This window comes from Ambystoma mexicanum, chromosome 2p (genome assembly GCF_040938575.1).
Source record: "Ambystoma mexicanum isolate Mex_15411 chromosome 2p, UKY_AmexF1_1, whole genome shotgun sequence".
Lineage (NCBI taxonomy): Eukaryota > Metazoa > Chordata > Amphibia > Caudata > Ambystomatidae > Ambystoma > Ambystoma mexicanum.
The window spans coordinates 1,450,154,579-1,450,175,431 of record NC_090923.1 but is presented as its reverse complement, the minus strand read 5'-3'; the positions used below and the strand labels follow the sequence as shown (position 1 = coordinate 1,450,175,431).

Sequence of the window (20,853 nt, the reverse complement as noted above, 5' to 3'; positions counted from 1 at the left end):
TCTGCATCCAGACTCTCCTCCATATGAGCGAACAAGCCCATTTGTAACACGTTCAGTCTCCAGCAGTCCCCCCACCCCTATCATATATTACGCCGCAGTGGGACTTCCCCGGCGCAATACTGTGTTCCTTTCACTCTGTCTTCAGTGGCTTCTCTTCTCGTCCACAAGAAATCCTCCTCATCCAAGTAGGAGGGGATTCTTCAGTTAAAGAAATAGTCACAGCTTCCTGCTGACAATAACATATATTGGTACCTTTCTCATATAATTCCTTACTGATTCGATTTGAAGAGGCATTGTTGGAATGTCCTCTAGGGAGTTCCTCACAGAAACTGGAGTCATTGTCCCCAAAGGGTTAGTCTCTCCTGGTGAGGTCCCGTTTGCCTCGGCCCTTATGGAGGGTGTTGCAGATGGGGCTCACCTCCCTTGCCTCAGAGGGGAGAAGGGATACATTCCTGTGATTTGACACATACCTTCGCCCTTAATTCGGTGGCTTGCTCTTCTTCTTTGATCAGAAATCGACTAAGAAAGTCTACATTTCCTTGTTCTTGTCCCTTTCGGTGTTCCGCGATGAAGAAAAATAGTTGCAGATCCACAAACCATCTCATGATCCGGACGTTAGTATCTTTTCTTAGGCTCATCCATGTCAAGGGAGAGTTGTCCGTAAATAGCCTGAATTTTGTGCCAGTCAAATAATATCTTAAATGAGTAATGGCCCATTTGATCGCCAAGACTACCAGTTCAACAGTTGCATAATTTTGCTCCATAGAAAAGAGTTTCCTGTCAGTACATAACACTGGATGTTCTATGCCATCATGTTCTTGGGAGAGTTTGTAACCCAATCCTGTTTTGGAAGCATCAGTTTGCGAAATAAAGGTCTTTACTGAAGTCTGGCATCTTTAAGACAGGTTCATTACATAAGATACTCTTCAGTCCCTCAAAAACGTGCTTGTTTTTCCTTACTCCATTGGAATTTTTGAGGTTGTGAATTTTTAAACGTATACATGAGGGAGTTCCTCACCGGAACGGGAGTCCTTGTACCCAAAGGGGGAGTCTTACCCGGTGAGGTCCCACTTACCTCAACCCCTAGGGAGGGTGTTGCAGAGTGGGCTCACCACTTTGGCCTCACAGGAGTGGGGGGGGGAGTTGTCTTTGGGGAGAAGGGACGAATTCCTGTGATTTGTCACAAGGGACACATAGCCTGTATGTGTTGTTTGATTATTTGCCCACCCTTTGACCGCCCATGGCCATGCTAATCCCTATGGCTATTCCCACACAGCTCCTGCACCTCCCCACCCAAAACACCTTCTCATGAGAACTCTTTTAGCTGCTTAAATCAAGCCTTACATCAAACGTTGCATTTGAAGTGCATGCCATTTTTTCCCCAATGTATTCCACTGAGAGTTAATGACTTAATTGGAGTTGGAAACCCACTACTGGTGTAATACAAATGTCTTAAACAGGCCCGCCTTCAGCCACTCGATTTATAAGCACTCCGTGTGTCCTTCATTGAAGTCCTGTTAAAAACAAGCATTGGTCAAGCCAACATTTTTGGTTTGTGTATAAGTATTAGGCATTTGCCAGGCACTGCTATTAGATGCACACCATTTTGCACCTGTTACCATCAATGGCCAGTTAATACCACTATGGCTGTGGCTAAGAAGTGCCTTTCCCTTGCCTACACAAAAGCCCAACCTGTTGGCATTGCCAATGCTTTTTTAAGTATGTTGATACTGTAAGTTGAGCAGGCAGGGCCTATCTATAGCCAAGCAGTGTTCGAGTGAAACTGGATCCTGGCCGTTTAGCCCAGGGCAGCCTAAACCCAGCCTGGCTCGCCCACCTCTAGGACCCTAACTGGGGTTGTGGTGAATTAAGGTTACACCACCTCTCCTTTCCTCTAACCTGTTCTCCTACAAGACGGAGTAGTTAGCTGCAAGCAGAGACGTTTTTATGGGAGGGCAAAAGGGGCACTTGCCCAGGGCCCCCACCTTGGAGGGGGCCCCCAAAGGGATGCCTGATCTGAAGAAGTAAGATTCCATTGTTCACCGGTCTTAAATATCACACGTCAGCCTTGATCAATTCATCATGAATTGTTTTCTATGTTCACTGTGGTACACATAGTTTGTGTGTTTCTTACGGCACAACTCAGTAGCAATAGGCAACAGTGAAATGCATACTGATAAATTGAGTGCCACAATGGTTCAGAAGTTAGCTCAGTGTGTGAAGCACCCATTGCAGAGATATGTATTCATATGCAAAATTAGAATATCACATTCCAGCAATGTCTGATAAACCTGCCTGCATATGTACTTGGTTTTGCAGAACAACATCTACTATTATCAGCAATGTACCTGCACCAGAAAGGGGTTGCTATAAATACGAACATATCATCCATATGGTGAAGGTCTAGAAATTGTTTTGTTCAGATGGGATGTTGTAAAACCTAGGCAATCCCCTCCAACGATGGCATACACTGTTAGTCCAAGAGGTGAATAAGTATCCAAATTCATGACTATGGAACAAAAGCGTTCATGCTTGTATTCTGGATTTGCCAGCAGGCGATACAGTGATCCTGGTCAAATCATCGAATATATCTTACATTACTGTGCTCTCTTCTGTGAGGTTTGTCTTCTTGCATGCTGCTGGTACCGTTTAGCCCATTACTTGTTCTTTCTCCTTATGTAGGGCATTTGGGTGGAAGGGTTGATAGACAGAAGAAAGAGGACCAGATGTTGCAGGCCTCAGGCAAGAATATTTTAAGGTCTGCTCGTTTGACACAAAAAACGGTTTGCCTTTTGGTAAAAGTCAAAGGTTTTTATGAACGTTTATAAATGAAAATGTCACAAGCCATTGTTTTGGAAGTATTTAAAGATTTAAAAAACCAAAGACAAACCCAGATTAAATTTGTTGAATCGCATTGATTGGTATGCTGGTAATTATATACTTCCCTTGATGATGGAGAGAATGAAGCTAGAAAAATTCTCATTTTGCATAACACCCTTCTATAATATCTTGTTTAAAAATGGTCATTTTTGGTAATGTGATTTGTGTGCTTTCCAAGTCCGTTTTTATAAAATGAGAGTGTTTTAGTGCATGGTAAGAACTGGAAAGGAAAGTGTTCAAATGCAGAAATTGCAGAGTTGGCACACATCCCAGCTTTACTCCTTCACCCCTTAACCAATGTGTGATCCTGGGCATCTAATTTTATTTTGTATTGCCTAACCTCTCAATATGGCCAGTGCCTAAACCTTTCAAAATTGTCAGCCCTTCAGAGTGATTTGCTTCTCATATTATGATCTTCATAAAAGCCTTATTCATGGTGTCACTGGCTAAAGGGTTGCTTCCACTTTAATAGTGAGCATATTTATATCGCACACTACACACATTTGTTCCCTTGATATTTAATGGTAACACTATTTGAAAACCATATCCCAGTTCCCATCTCATTCTTTCTGGATAAAGACACCTTCCTGGTAGCATCTAATCTGCCTCCACTATTCATGCTACGGGTTTGTGGTCATTCCATCGAATTTTTACCATCAATGACCATTCCATCTAAAAAAAATGCATCAAAACAATTACCATCAAATGCATGTTTTTTCCTTTTTTTAATATTTTAAACCCATCATAAATCACTTTACCTTGAAAAAACATGCATTTGATGCATATTTTTTTTCGATGCAATTTTGTCGATGGAATGGCATTCGATGGTAATGCTTTAGATGAAATGACCAGATACCCATGCTACGGTATATGTAGCTTTCTCCTTCCTTCCAATTGGTCTCCTCTATCCATGCATGAGCACTTTTGCATTCTGTGAGGCAGCTAATGTGAGTTCTCTGTCTATTATGAGTTACATGTATCTTTTGCATATGGTCCTGCATTAATACTACAGGTCGCATACCTTCCTGGATGCTATTGATAAAAAGTATTCTGTATGTACTAGAACAGTAACCTCTTCGTGGACTGCTATTGTTGGTCTTCAAATGCTACTTGTTTATCATTCTGATTAGAGCAAGAATGAAGAGCGTAAGGGGATTTAAAGGGAATAAACATGCTTATTATGCTGCAAGACAGCACATTAACCTGTAGGTTGTGAGCACGACGGGTGGGGGGTGCAAACAGTATTCTTGAATCCTTTGGTTTGGTGGAGGGGAGCCCCAAAGGTCCTTGCTCAGGACCCCAAAAGTGCTTAAGATGGCCCTGGCTGCAAGATTTAATGGAGAGCATACAGGGAGGAGTCAGTGAGCCAGGATGTTCGGGGGAACAGTTGAAAGTAATGGCTAATAATTAGGCCATTCTATAAAGCTTAGGCGAAAGGGGCCATGATGTCTATCAAAAGGTTTTGCCCCTCTAGGTTTTCAGTTTTTTTCTTCCTATTTATTAGCCTTATTTCTCAGTGTTTAGTATTTGCGCTTTATGCATTTATTTGCTTCTTTTCCTGCATTTTGTTTTCTCTCTCCCTGGATTTAGCTTACGGTCTCTGTGTATTTTTCTCTCTCGCCCTGTATCTAGCTGTTGGTCACTATGCGGAGTTACTCATGGGTTGGGGAATCCTGAGGAAAAAAAACGTAAAACTGCGTGTTCGTTACACCAGAGGCCTCTCGTGCATATTTGGGCTTGCTTTGGCAGAGCCCTACCAGATAATTGCCCCACACCAATCGCTGTTGCCTCAGTTTTCTTTTCTGAGCGTTGACGTGAAAACCATTATCTCCTCAAGGCTTTTTTGGCACTACCTGTATTTTTTTGCCTGTGTGTTAACTCGTATATTTCTTGTCTTTTTCGTGTATATTTTGTTGCTCGTGTGTGTTTTTTCTGCTTGGGTTGTTTTATGTCTCCTTCAGATCGCGTGGGCCTGTTTTGATTTTTACCACTGGTCTCTAAGATTAAGTGTGCTAGGTATTGTGGCTATGTGACAATGGTAAAGGCACGCTTATGTGCGTTTGTTGTCTGTTAGGTGTCTACTTAAATGTTTGAGTTGCTAACTCCTGGGGTCCCAGATTGTCTGAACAAAATTAATAAAATGGCGGATGACATAGGACTTACTGCCTTAGCCCAAAATTAGAATTTATTATGCATACACCTTGTGGCAAAACGGAGCAACTTTCTCTTAGTGTGCATAGTGGAACTGGGAAAGGGGTCTCTGAGCAAGATGGCTAGAAGACTTCCAGGACTAGGGGTGTCCCTTCTTTAGGTTAATCTGTGCCTCCGCGTGGCACACCTAAGTGTCTTCCTCCTTGTAAAGAGGGTACGATTTCGCATTTCAGCCAAAAACACCCCATAGCTCAAGGGGAGCACATCCCGGCACAAGAACCTGAAGAGCTGCCGAGCATATGGAGGCCAAATGCCAGTGCCGAAACACTACCGGTTTCCCCTGCTAGCATAACAGTTATGATAAAAAGACTGGGCATACAATGAAAAACACAACCCTACACAGCGCGGTGTGGTCAAGTTATTTTAATGAAAGCATTTTGGAGACCGCAGTGAAATAACGCCTTGCGCATCCAGCAGTGAAAGCACACTTTGCATGGCCACGATTTGAAAGAAACCAAACAAAACATACAACTCCATAGCAAGTAGGTACCACCACGGCCGGGTCTAGAGTTTTGAGGCGGGTGCAAGAACAGGAGTCCTTTCTCTGCTCATCTCAGACAATTTCTGCCACCCAACAATTTCGCAGTCCAGAGTCCCAATTACAGCAAGCGCTTTATTTGTGTTAGGCAAACCTACAAACCGTATTACTCTAAGCTAAAATTTAACATTTTCTTTTAGGCATTGTAGTCCGAACTATGACTGTAACCCTCCAGAGGAACCGCTACCACCAAATTAGCGGAGAAACACGTGTCGAGGGACTCATTTGTTTTCGCCAATATATTAGAGAGACTCTTTTCTTTTGGCTAACTTGTTAAAGTGTCCACAAAGGGGCTTATCACTTTTCATTTGGAACTGTGCCCATTTGAACAAAGGGCTGCTGTGTGTGTACTTTAAGATTAAAATGATTTAATCTTAATTTTTGATTCACTGCAAGTTTTGGATACTGGTCAGCCTCAGCGATAGGGAGTGCAACCTCACTTGAAATCTACATATACATTCTCTACAAATTAACCAAATAGCAGGAATCTCCATCAGCTGCTGTAAAGCTGAATATATCTTAGTGTCCACCCAACAATGTATAATAATGTAATTTAGTGGAGCCAACATTAAAAGGAAAAGAAAGTGCTGTATACTCACACTCACTTGCCCTGCCTCAGACCTTAGCCACATTTTTGGTGAGCATAGTAGCACGGCAAGGAGGGCTTCTTGGCTAACTCCATCGTCGGCGTTTTGGAGTACTGCTGCCAAACGCGCCTCACTCCGAGGCAAGTAAGTGCATTATGGATAACTGTATGTTATAGTGCCTTCGGGGACACGTAGAGAGTGCTCTATACTATTTCTCTTGAGTGCCCTTTCCTGCCATCCCATAAATGTTAGCAGCATGACAGCAAAACTTTGTCAGAAAATGAAAATCCCACATCACAAATGGGAGTATCTCTTGACACTTGAATAATGTGTATTAATAATATCACCCAATTTAGGATACTCATTTTACAAGCTCCAGAAGGCTAATGGTCTCATTAATTTATATGTGTATTGAAGCTGTTGTGACCTGCAGGTTTCATCGAGTTATTTTACCAGGATCTCAACATGTTATCTGCAAGTTGCACACAGACCCCTGCAGTACTCGCTGAATTTACTGCACACTCTCCCTGGGATTAAAACCGGAGGCCTGCACATCACAGATGCCTGCATATGGCACTCGACGCAGTGACATGTCAGATGTAAACCTGTGACCTGAAGTTTAAACACAGCCCAGTGGTGTATACGCCATCTTTGTAGAACCTGCTATGATTTCTGGCTACATAACATTGGTTGTGGCCAAGATCCGTTTGTTACCATCATATGCATAGCAGACACCATTCAGAGACACATCATGCCTATCACTCCATGGTGCTGAGGTCACATACATGTACGACTCCACCATTTCCCTCTTAATTTGCCTTTTAAATTCTTTTGCCCAATCCCAGCCTCAGAATATTCAAAGGTGAAATGTGTGGGTATAAATGTGAGAGAATATTGCCATGTGTGAAGCGGGCACGTGCAGCTGTCTTCTCATTTGAGTATTGCTCGTCCTTTAAAGGTAACCATTGTATGTAATGTAATGTTATGTTATGTTGTACCTTGCACACTACCACGCAGGGTTAGTCTCCAGGCGCTCTAACCCTTTCATTTTAGGTGTTCGAATGGGCATAATGCACCCTGTTGGTCTTTGCCTGCACATTTCGTGCAATCACTCTCGATCTCATATTTTCGTAAAGAGCAATACAAGACATTTTGCTTTTAATCAAGAAGGTACATACTCTCACTGTGCTTATGACACTAACAGGAGACCTGCGACCAAGCTAGTCCCAGAGCAGTTAACTTCAATAGCCAATTTATACAAATAAATAAAAACTGTGCTAACGTGTTTTGACCGGCCTAGAGCATTGCTTGTAGTTCTGATGGGAGTTTCAGAATGGCAATTTAAGATTTCAGGCGAAATTGAGCAACAACTCGCTTTTGAAAACCTTTTTTGGTTAGATTACTTTTTATTATTTTCTTTTTTAGCTAGCGGTTTCCATCCCCTGAATCCCACACTTTTCCCCAACTTTGCCAATCCATGCATCTCCTTCCCCAGTGTTTTATTTTAATATTTTTCCCCAGTTATTTCATCTTCTCTGAGATCTTTCACTGACCCTTTTAAGGCTTTGGCTCATAAGTGTCACAAAGTGACACCCAGAGTGCCAAATAATAATGCTATTATTAAGAAAAGAGTTTTTCCATGTTCGCATGTATACATGTATGCCAGTGCTTTGGCCAAGTCCCTTCTCTCTGCACACAGAAGCAATACTGCCATTGGTGGCCTACATGCCATTGGCTCTTTTATTCTGTCATTCAAATTTACAAAGTGCCAAGTTTTGAAGACAGGTTTGATTCTGGATTTCAACCAGTTGTTCAACCAGGATTTTGCACTGCCTCCGGGCTCCCCAGCACTTAAGGGTCTGTATCTGCACCCCTACAGTCCCTTCTCTCTGCACTTATGAGCCACCTGCTGGCTGCACTTGTGAGTTAACTGCACTTTCCCCTTCCCCTCCCCCCTGGCACTTCTCCCTTCCCACTTCCCTGCACTTGCACGATCTGAATGACACAAGGCCTTGTAAGATCATTATTTTGTCCTCCCTTTGTTTCCCCCTCCCTTGTCTTGTCGCGCCTTGAAACGCTTGTGTACAGGCGCGTTATAAATGCCACATCATATATCATATCAATGACCTGTCTTTTTAACTTAATGTATGTTTTGCTGAATGGACTACAGAAATGTTAGAAGTTGACAGCTGGCCTTGAGGCCCTATGGCTCCTCTTCTATTGGGTGGAGAGAAAACATGCTCACAGAGATAGAGGGCATCAGGCGACGATTGGCAAATTAACTTTCTACATGAAAAGCGTTGCAGAGCCACTAGTGTTGGATTAAACTTGCTAAAAATATGAGTGACTGTGAACCAGGATGATCTCGAACTTTCAGAACATATCGGGTTTTCATCAGTTAGATTGCAGGGAAACATGGGGTCATTCAAATGTGAAATCGGCGTGATTACGTTTGTTAAATCTTACACGAGAGCAAAGAAGTTATGAGGCTGCACTGAAGAAGAGTACTCCGACAGAAATATATTTCAAAAAGGCATTCTTTTAATTTGGCTAAAGTGTCGGGCACTTGATATACCTCTGCTGGATCCAGGTGCTGAAATGAATGGGGTTCTAGTTGTGATTTTATTGTATGAATTGAATTTGAGTTGTTTACTAGATGAATATTAAAGGGTCAGCTCTAGCAGTCCTATACACATGGTTACATTGGATTGCTCACAGGAAGAGCTTCTTTTGAGATTCTTATGAGCTGAGGTACCAAAACGTAGTGATATCTGGGTTCTCTCAAGATGGCTGCCGACCCACAGGGCTGTTGCTGTTTTCAGACCCACAAAAACCCAGCACATTTTTATAAGGTGCAACCATATTGAAAGCAGCCAATCTGATTGGTTTGGGGCTCAGTAAATATCCAACAAAGCCACCATTGTTTGTAGACGTTTTATGGGTTTTGGAGGACCCTGTGTTGCAGAAATGTGTAAAAGGGGCATATTGTGGCACTCTGTGTCCTCCACTGACTCTAGGAAGGGTGAACAGGGCTCCAGTGCTGTAGAATATGCAAACGGACATGTAAAAGTGTTTGTGATTTTGTTAATGCCCGCAGTGGATCCCCCACGCTAGCTAAGGGGCACTCAGAGAGTGGAAAATAGCCCTCAAATAAGAACATTTTTTGCAGGGCGAAGGGAAATAAGGTGGTTGAAACTGGGGAGAAGGGGAACACCCAGCTTGATTTTTATATAACCGGGACAATTCCCTTTTCCCCAAATTATCATTCTTTACTGGCAATTTGGAATAGTTGGACTAATATCGATAAGAAGTCCATTGACTTCCGTTGAGGAAGGACCTTTTGATGTTAAAGCCAAACAGATTCTGTGCCCTCTGGTTCCCGTACTTCCACACCCTTGTCATCCTACTATGATTAGTTTCTCTTCCTTATTCACAAGAGATAGACCTGACTATTCCATGAAGGCTGCAGGGATGTCTTCCTTACCCGCTGTAATCCTAATAGGATACTGCTTCTCGCCTGAGGGTCTCCCAGATTTATTGCGCCCGACTCCCCTACCCAGGGGATCCTCCCTCACTTGTCCACCCCCAGGGTTGTGATCCAAAATAGATGGCCTTCCCCTGGCCACTTGAATAGAGGTATATTGGGGCTTACCTGGGAGAATACCCTCAGGTTTCTCACACCGTGCTGCTTGTTACATTGGTGTTGTTTCAATATTGTGTGCTGCATTACGGAGGGGTTAAAGAATGTAATAGCAAGTTTCCAAATCCACAACAACCAGCTGCTTTTCAATGCAGAGTACCTTACTTTGGGCCATTTATCTTAACCCTTTCACTGCTATTAAGACGTGTGTTTGAGTGCGTGCGTGTGTATGTATGTGTATATGTATGTATTTATGTTTATGTGTGTGTATATTGTCACAGCATATTGCTGTAATTTACAATATATCATAGGGGAATAATTTCACTTACACATTGTGTTTGCAAGATAGTGTAAATCATTAGGGGCAAGAGGATACAGTGGGGTCAATGCCCTCGCCTTCAGAACAAGACGATCCCGTGCAACATGATTTCGATACCCACTCCTGCACTTAGAAGCTGGAGCAGTCCGACATTAGGCATGATATAAATGACCAATGCATTTGCGCGGTATAAATCAACGTAACATAACATAACATTTAAAAATGGAACACAACATATAGTCTAAGGGCCAGGGCCAGATGCAGCTCTTTAGGGAATGACTTAGGGCTCTTCACATCACTGGAGTTTCACAATCACGTGCGGTGTGCTTCCGGTTGTTTGATCTCTAATCTTATAGGAGCAAATAAATTAAAATGTGCATTAAGTCGGGTGGACACATATTCGTTCGCTACTGCTTGTTTGCATACATGTAAGATGGACAAAAAGACGAAACCAAAACATTTCCTTCAAAGTAGGCAGTACCTCAGTTGTACCATAAAAAAGCAATGACGGTGCACACATGAGTAACAGAAACCAACAACTTCACTGCATACACAAATCATTAAGCACATTTGTAATATAGTTCTGAAACTGCACAGCACAAAGTTCACATGGGACAGGTGTTGGTTAAGTTAAACTTCAATGTAAAACAATCTTGATTCATAAATCCTTCCGAAAACTATTAAAACAAAATTAATTAGAGTAACACTTGCATTAGAAAAACTGTACTCCGATTTCACAATTCGTTTATTTTTAAGAAAGTGCCATTTGATATTGCATATAAACTACAGTATAACAGTCGCTACATTAAGATGTTGTAGAAGAGGGTGGGTTGTTCTTAACTGTAGCAAGTATATCCTTGTAATCTTGGGCACTTCACATATTTAAAGCCCCTTTATTCAGGTGGAAGAAGGGACTCAGCACTTGGATGTGGAGGGGTTAACTGCAGTGCAGCCTTGTGATCCTAGGGAATCACCACATTTTGCTCTACTGTTCCTGAGGAGGATATGTCAAAATATAATGCTGGGAGCTGGAAGACAAACCAGAGCTTCATATCATTGCAATGAGCATATTATGAACGAGTGTGTCCCTTGGTGAAGGGGGAATAGCAATTGGCACATATCGATTCAAGGATTCATTACAGTACAATCGTTTTCAAGCAGTATATCATGAGGTCTTGTTTTCCATGGGGAGAAAAGGAGCCGGCAAACAGTGGTGTAGAAATTCAATGAAACCTAGCCTAGTGGCCACTGTACAGCCAGAGATCCTGTGTTGAAACCAAGTCGAGGAATGAAAGCGATAAGCACTGTTCAGTGAATGTATTATTTCATAGCAGCCGTGTGATCGTGGGCAAAACGTTTATTCTGAGCTCTTATGCTCCTTTATGAAGCATGACACACAAACTGTGCAGAGGCCTTTCCACATATGTGAGGATTCCTTGTCAACCCAATTCCCCCTTCCCATATTCCACCCTGTAACTAGGGCCCAAACTATTGTCCCCTATGCACTGAGGGAGTTCTCAGGGACTTTCCGTTTTGGCAAAGGCAGGTCGCTGTCATTTAATGCGCAGCTGCTCCCTCCTTGGTCTGCATCCGCCGGACTTGTAATGAGGCCCAATGAATTACAACAAAGATAAATAATTGAATTGACAGTACGACAAATCAGAAGAATAATAGGGAGGGGAGACAAACCTACTTTGCCTTGTGAGTGTTCAGAACGTGCAAGTTCAGAGGGGAGGGGGGTGAGGGATAGCTGCTGTGATGCTCATGGAGAAGTACTCAGGGTGAAGTGCTACGAGGAGAAAAAATGTAAGTGCAACCTCCAGTGAGGAGGGTGAGCCTAAGCAAGTGTAGTAAATAGACAGCGGCTGGGATGAGAGATGTGGGGAGTCAGGGCCCGAGGGTACATAAGGGCCCTGCACATCAGTCATGCTACTCTATGGTTAGCAAAGAAGAGGGTAGGAGAGGGAAGAGGTAAAGAGAAAGGTCTTGAGGCCTTTTTCAGAAATTAAGGAGGTCCTGCTCAAGACACAGGGAGAGAGGGAGGCTATTCCACAGAAGGGAACCCGCTGAGGAAAGCGATCGAACACCAGCTCTCTGTTTAGCAAACCACTTCACACACAAGGAGTTGGTGCCAGAGGTTCTCAGGTGTCTAGAAGGGGAGTGTTTGGTCAGGAAGAGTTGAAGATAGAGGGGACCCCGGCCCCAGATAGTGTTGTGGATCACACAGAGGGATTTGAATGTAATCTGTGCTGAGAACAGGAGCTAGTGAAGGCTTTGTAGGGCAGGAGAGATGTGGTCCCTGGGCTTGAGGCCAAGGATAAGTCTTGCTGCTCTATTTTGGGTTGACAAAGGAAGATTAAGGAAGAGGCTGTTGCAATAGTCTAGCCTAGAGAGAACCAAAGCACGGGTAACATTGAGTCTCTGGGAGAAGGTGAGGAAGGGAAGAGTTCCTCTGAGAAGGAAGAGCTGAAAGTGGGACTTCTTGACAATGTCCTGAATATGAGGGATGAAGGAGAGGGAGGAGTCGAAGATGACTCAGATACCTGGCTTCAGAGGAGGGGGCAGGTGGAGAGCCCATGGAGGAAGGCTAGAGTGCGGGGAAGATGTAGGGTGCAGGGGACCCAATAGGGAGAAACACTTTTTTCCTGGCATTGAGGCAGAGGTCACTAGCAGTGCAAGCGGCCTGGATGGCAGCGAGGCAGTCAGGGATGAAGGAGGGTGCAAGGGCATCAGTAGGAAGTTTAAGGGAGAGTAGTGTGTCTTCAGCGTATAACTGGAAGTTAGGGGAGAAGCAGCAAATGAGGCATGGCAGCAGAGAAAGGTAAATGTTATAGAGCCAGAGTGAGAGAATGGAGCCCCGGGGGACACCACAGGTGGAGGAGGAAGTAGGGGAGGAAAAAGGGCCCATCATGTTTTGGAGGAACGGTCAGTTAGGAAGGAGGTAAGCCACTCAAGTGCCCACTCCAACATACCATGGGTATCATGGAGCCTATTTATGAGGATAGAATGGTTTACAGTGTCAAATGCAGAAGAGAGATCAAGGAGGATGAGGACAGCAGGGGTGTTGGAGTCAAGGGATGCAAGCAGTTCTTCACAGGTGTTCAGAAGAGCAGTTTCCATGCCTCTGGATTCTCGGAATCCAGACTGGTGGTCCCATTGCCTTTTGGAAGGCCAATGTGGCAATCTGACTACGTAGCCAGCCACATGCATAGGCTAGGAGCCTGTTTGTGCATTCACATTAGAGGAATGACATTCATACTTGCCACCCTCAGGTTGACTGGATGCTCCAACTTCAGCTCCTCCAATGCCTTTGATGCCTGCCATGTGGAGGATACTGCTAACCTTTTCCTCCCAGGGCGCGGTTGAATGGCTCTACTGTGCCAACTCCTGTGGCAGCTGCCTCCTGCCTGTGGATGAACAATAGGCTGTGGGCCCTGGCTTTGAGGTTATTCCACTGTTTCCTACAGTCTTCATTGTCACGGCTACAGTGCCAACCGCCACGACTTCATCACGTATTTCAGTCCAGATGGCATTTTTCCAATGGACAGAGGTTTTCCTCCGGTAAACCCGGACAACTCTGCATGGCTCATGACTTCATCCGCAAGGACATGCAGCCCCGACACACTAAATTTGGGCTATCTCATCCACATTTCAGGCACATTTCCCTTGCCTTTCTCGGCAGACATGTTTGCCACGCTTTCTGTGCTCGGGTGGCAACAGGAAATGGGTGATTCAGGATGCACTGTGTTTTTTTAATCGGCCAACACCGAACTTTCTGCACAACGCTTTTCTGTTAGGCAGTAATTCTGTCCGGTAATTCCTCCAATTTTTCCAGGGTAACAGTAATTCTGCACAAAATTGGAGGAATTAACACTGTATGGTGGTTATCAGCAGTAATTACTGTTAGCGCTGATGGTTCATGCATGCACCGTTCACACAAAATATGGCAGCAATTCCAACTGACACCACGAGGGTAACAGTAATTCCATCCAGTAGAATTACCACTGGATTTAATGCCCAACTCATAATGAGGGCTAAAGACTTTGTTAACGGAGCAAACTCGTTGATGGGAGCACAAACTGGTTGGTGCTTTGAAAGATGGGTGCTAATTCATTAGGGAAGGTACGGGAGTAGTAGTTGTGAGTAGAAGGGGTTGTGCACAGAAGGAGACTGCAGTAGGGAGAGAGGGGTGAGGGCTGTGAGAGTATTATGAATTTCAGAGATTTTAGGTGGAAGGTGATGAGCAAAGTCATTAGCATAAAGGAAGGATGAAGTGGATATTGGCTTGGGAGGTGAGGACAAAGCTTGGAGGGTATATACATATTTACAGGAGTGTATGGGAAGGTTTGAGATTAAGGGCCTGATTCACAGAACGTTTTCCTATGGGATTGCCCCATTATAAAGCACTTCTGTGAATCAGGTCCTATGTTTGTAAAGTAGGAGGATTTGGCAAAGTCCAATGAAGAGGTGAGGACAGAAAGGACATTTTTGTAGGCTAGGAGCAGGTGAGGTTGCGTGACATACGCTAGAGTCTTAGAACATGACAAATGTTCATGCTGATGTTCTGGATGTCATAGATCATCAAGGGCTGGGGACGAGATTGGCAAGGTTTGAATGTTCGTGCAGGCTAGTGTTGGTCAAAGGGAGTAATAAATGCACAGTGAAAGTTTGAAAAAGCATTCTCAATGGAAGAGGCATGAATAGGGTGAGACGCAGGGGAGAGGTCCTCAAATCAACAAGATAAGTCACGAATTTCCTCTTGGCCATTGAATGGGGAGAGGAGGAGTAGAGGGAGGAAGGAATTAGTTCTTAAAGTGAGCAATGGAGTGATCCAAAGGAAAGGGGTCAATGGAGAGGTCTGAGGAGGAGAAACACTTAAAAAGACAAGTCAAGGTTGCTGCCAGAGTGGAAAAGGCTGATTGGTGGTAGTAGAGGGAGTGGTCAGATGGAAGGGAGTTACGTTTAAGGCCGGTGACTGCAGAGTGCTTGGCCAGGTTAAAGTTCTACAGCAAAGGGAATGTCGGTACAAAGTGGCTTAATGAGAAGATTCAGGTCAGGGAAGGAGTTTAGAGCAGTAGGGGTTGATAGGGAGCCAGATCATTGAGAGAGGTCGGAGGGGCCAGTTCAATAGTATCTTATGCAAAAGGGGAGGTGATGTAATTGGTGGCACAAGGGAATGCTTAGGGCCTTGTGGTCCGGTACCCCACTCCACCACCCTCCCCAACAGTTTGGGAGAGTGAGAGAAAGTTATGTTATGTTATATTATATTAAAGGTACTTATATAGCGCACCGTCACCAACGGAATTGGTCCCCAGGCGCTCTGGTGGATCTGTAAACAAGGAGGGCGGGTACGATTAGTCAGGAGGAGGGGAGTAGGAGAGTGGGAGAGGTGGTGTGTTGTTGGCGGTTTCAGCTCGGTATACACCGGGTGCTGGGCTTTGGTGCAAGTACCGGATCGGGTAAGGCATCGTGTGCTGTGGGTGCTGTCTATGTGTTGATGCGGCGTGGTAAAGTGCGTGCGGATTGCTGGGAGAGAAATGGTTGTGTGAGTTTTGTGTGTGTTAAGTATGGAGAAAATTGAGGGTTGGGTTAGTGGGGTCTGTATCCCGGTTCAGATACTTCTGCTTCCGTTCCGAATGTGGGTGCATATTCTGTTTCTCCTGTCTGGGTTGGGCTAGTGGTAAGGGGTTTCCTGTTCCCTAGCTGTTTGCTGTGATTAGGTCTGTTGGGAATGGCTATAGTTTAGGGTCAGGGTCCTATTGACGGGTTGTCTTGATGTTACTGTCTTCGTATTGCTAAGTATTACGTCTTTGGGCCTAGTACTGCTGTCTCTCGGTTAGTTGTTAGTTATGTCCCGGGATTTTCTTTAAGGTTTTTCAGTAGATTGTTTGATGTCGGTCAGGGTCTGTCTCTTCGTTCAATGATGTTTTAGTTGTGAGTGTGCCCTTGTGGGTGGTCTTTCCAGTTATGATGTGAAGAGCCAAGTTTTGAGTAATTTCCTGAATAGTAGGTAGTTTCTTGTGTTACGTATGTCCTTTGGAAGGTCGTTCCAGGTTTTCGGTGCTTGGTGAGAGAAGGAAGATCCTCCGAGTTTTCTTTTGTTGTATGGTTTTGGTTCCAGGCGGATGTCAAATCTTGATCTGAGCGTTCTTGTTGATTGGTGTAGATGCAGTTTGTCTCTCAGGAACTCTGCGCCTTGGTTGTGTACTGCTCTATGCATGATGCACATTGTTTTGAATTGTATTCGTTGTTTTATTGGTAGCCAGTGTAGTGTTTTCAGTGCTGGCGTGGTGTGTTCCCTTCTGGGTAGTTTCAGAAGCAGTCTGGCTGCTGCATTTTGTATGCAGTATCAGTCAATGTGGAGTGCTGCTACTCTAGCAGAGTCATGAGGGGGGACATTTGGGTTTCTTTGATAGTAATAAGTGAAAATTGTGGGTGATGAGAGTGAACGTGGTCAGTGATGTAGGAAGCCTTGCTCCAGAGGCCAAGTGAAAGATTGATAAGAGGCGTGGGGGGGGGGGAGCAGGTGTTGTGTGGTAGGCCAGGGGGGATAGATGAGGTTGGAGATCCTGCAGGAAGTACTGTCAGGTTTCAGGGTGCAGAGGGGAGGGGGGGGCATTAGGTACCGGAATATATCGTTTATCTTCATAGGCACAAACTGTCAAAAATCTGCAATCTCGTAGCATCATAGTATATGGTCACAAACCCAACATTGAACGTTCTAGTACATAACATTGCAATGTGAGGGCATTTGATTGTATTTAACAGGCACGTTATGAAAGCGCATTGGAAGAAGATGTCAGCCCCAGGTCATGTGATAGTGCTTTCTTGGCATGTGCTAGCATTGCTTACCATAGCATACTTTGGCACTGCTAGGGCACATGATGGCACTTCACGTGGATAGTGGGTTAGTTATTTTTCATAAAATACTCTGCCAGTAAGCCTACTATGACAGCCCAGAGCAGATGATGGCACTTTAATGATTTAAGATTGCAGTGCCAGGAATAAGCTGAGAGCACCAGGGCATTGACTGTCTGATGTAGGGCAAATGATATGGACACAGGCATGTGATGACAGTACCTGGGCAGAAACTGACAGGGCCTGAGTATGTGTGGCCACTTCATGGATATTAACTGGCAGCACCATGACATACGGTGTCGGGTCCAGGTGTATGATGGCACTTCATGAGCATATGATGGCAGTATTTAGACATACGATGGGAGAGTCTGGGATTAGACTCACGTGTCAGTGCGTAGGCTGGCATACCATGACATACGCTGTCAGGTCCAGGTGTATGATGGCACTCCATGGCCATATGATGACAGTATTTAGACATACGATGGGAGGGTCTGGGATTAGACTCACGTGTCAGTGCGTAGGCTGGCATACCATGACGTACGCTGTCAGGTCCAGGTGTATGATGGCACTCCATGGCCATATGATGACAGTATTTAGACATACGATGGGAGGGTCTGGGATTAGACTCACGTGTCAGTGCGTAGGCTGGCATACCATGACGTACGCTGTCAGGTCCAGGTGTATGATGGCACTCCATGGCCATATGATGACAGTATTTAGACATACGATGGGAGGGTCTGGGATTAGACTCACGTGTCAGTGCGTAGGCTGGCATACCATGACATACGCTGTCAGGTCCAGGTGTATGATGGCACTCCATGGCCATATGATGACAGTATTTAGACATACGATGGGAGGGTCTGGGATTAGACTCACGTGTCAGTGCGTAGGCTGGCATACCATGACGTACGCTGTCAGGTCCAGGTGTATGATGGCACTCCATGGCCATATGATGACAGTATTTAGACATACGATGGGAGGATTTGGGATTAGACTCGCATGTCAGTGCATAGGTATTGTGCAGGCTGGAAGTGCCAACGCACATGCTGACACTTTGTTGTTTATTGCAGCGCGACTGCATATCAGGGTTGTCATTTGCCATATGTAGATAGAATACTGACATATTTCTACTGATTAATTATTTGTTTATATCAGGGCGCCTACATGAAGACACGGACAACAGGTAATAAAACGGGAATGCAGTGTAATTAATGCAGTAGGGCTAATCTTTTACCTGAATAACCATGTTTGTAACTTCTTTCTGAAGATGGAATGGTTTGTCTCCAATCTCAAAGAGCAGGGGAGCCTATTCCATGTTTGTGCCGCTTTGCAGGGAAACGAGCGTCCTAACTCATTCGCTCTTTTGGCACCTGTGTGGACAATCAGACCCTGAACCTCGGAGCTCAAGGATCGGCCTGGTGTGTAAAGGGTTATTGTTTCTTTCAAGCAGGCAGGGGCTACTCCATAAATACAATGATGTACAATAGTCATGGATTTGAAGGCAATACGATCCTCTAAGGCTAACCAATGAGGGACTTTCTGTCTGCGGAAATGTGCTCCCTTCTGGTTTTCCGTCTGATGGTTCTCACCGCGTTATTTTGTATGATCTGGCATTGTGCGATGCATCCCTTGTTAGCTCCAGCCAGAAGGGCATTGCCATAATCCAATCTGGAGTGGATAGTAGCCCTGGCATATGAAAGACATGTATGCACTACTGGCAAAACATGCCGTCATCCCTGCCCTTTCTGTACTCTTCAGGTGGCATCATGCCCGTGTGTGCTGTACATTACTGGCATTGTTGCAGTGTAAGTCTGATCTGTACTGTTCCTGGAGCATGGTGGGAGGTCATAAGATGTCCTGTGCATGGAGAATTATTCTCTGTGTGCCGTACAGGGAGGCCATGCCCAGTGTGTATGTTGCACAGGGCATTTTCACAGGCCATGCTATGTCTGTAATACCCGGCCATGCTCGGTGTGCACTAAAGACAGAACAGGGTCCATATCCAAACTATCCACGTAAAAATAGTCGCAACTTATTTTCTGTCTGTTTGGCTCACGGGGCATGGATGAGGGCTGTATACTGTGCATAATATGCCAAGGGCGTGCCATCAAAGTACTCTGGCCACCGTCTATACCCTGTCTGCAGTGAAGATGGCCATGCCCTGTCTGTACTGTGTAGGCATAAGGCAGAGCCCCATGTCATACTCCTATGAACATGGTTACTGTGCTTACGGGCTGGATGGGTCATGTCTTTAGTATGTTACCGCAAACCCCTCCAATACAATCAGCTCTCACAAATTCCATGAACATGCTTTAGTTGATGTGAGGCGAAGGTCGTTGTGCAAACCCTAAAACAATCCTAAATGTGCCAGTTAGGGTTTGCAACAACAACCTTAACTCCCCCATAAAGCACTGCCCATGACGTCAAAGATTGCATCACATGCGAGCCCAAACATTACATGTTTGATGATATCCCATATGGCACCACCAATGGCCTCATGGCGCTCAGAAAATGACTATGGCCCCAGGTAGATGAAGGCCTGTCACCTGTTTATCTATTGCTACATTAAGGAACACAATGGATTCTAGCCTGGTATTCTTTGGCGAGTGAGTAAATGAGGCCATTTATCAAGTGTGACCAGTAGAACTTAATCACCTCTTGTTCTTAGAGATTATTATTTCATATTTTTGAGGTTCACCTCGAAGACCCATCCAGTAGGTTTAGATTCTGCTGGTCAGCTGGGGCCTTCTTTTTTTTACTAGGCACCAGGGTGATTCCGCCAAATACATGTTGCAAAATGGACCAGTGATGATGGCTGGAAGGTTTTAAATCAAACATTTCCACTGTCATTCCTCTGGGCAAGTCTCCAGCCCCCAATTTTGTTCATGACATTCCAGAAGTGAAAACACAATCCAAAAGATTCTTGGTGCCACCCCCAAAAGGGGCCGTTCAGCCACAACTACTAACTATTGCACAGGCCTTCTGCAAAAGAACACGTCCATCCCGAGAACTGTTTAAGCAGCACTCGTGAGATCTTGTGTCTAGGCACGACAAGCTCACTACTCACGCCCGGGCACACCCATCCCACCCCGGGCGACCTTTGCTGCACTGGTGAGGGATGGTGGGAAGGTTTTGAATAGAATTGACATTACTCTGAACAGCCCTCGAAATGATCTCTTTTCAGCCTTTGATGCCCATTGGACCCCTCCAGATGATCGTTTCCCAGCCTGCGATGCCCATTACACAAAGAAATGACCATATGCAAATCACGCTTGGTTCCACCCAGCATGCAGCGTTGCGCATTTGCAATGTTCGCATAATGCAGACATCTGAATTCTGAGCTATTCAGTTTTAGACCTGGTGCTTGCGATTCCTGTGGCAATGTTGCCGGGTCATTGATACAGAGGTTCAGCTGAGGTGGCACCCTTGTCTGACTCCTTGTTACTATTTTAATCCCCCAGTTTGCACAGCGTTTATTGTCACCTTAGAGTGGATTATAATAATAATAATGATGATGCACCCTTCTACCGCCCTCCTCCCCTCCCCACAATCTAATCCTGTACTCTTATTTGAAAATACTATGCAGCACTTGGAAGGTCTTCTTTGGGAGGGTGGGTGGTGAGTAGATGCTAGTCTGTCAGGAGAAATATGTAGAGCTTCGTGAAACCAGTGTAGGGCGGGTGGGCGGGCGCGCTCAGTACAAAGTCTGATGGGGGTGGGTCAAACATCTGAATCTGGTGGTCATCTCTTGGAATCCAAAACAAACTGCTTATAATGAGTGTAGGCACCAAGAACTCCAGGTGTGGGAAGAAACTGTTCC

At 44.8% G+C, this 20,853-nt stretch overlaps 1 protein-coding gene across 1 annotated transcript in view; it reads left to right on the top strand.

Moving 5' to 3' along the window:
* IQCA1L (IQ motif containing with AAA domain 1 like) overlaps window positions 1–20,853 on the top strand; it is a 1,109,403-nt gene that overhangs the window by 416,769 nt on the left and 671,781 nt on the right. The window lies entirely within an intron of this gene.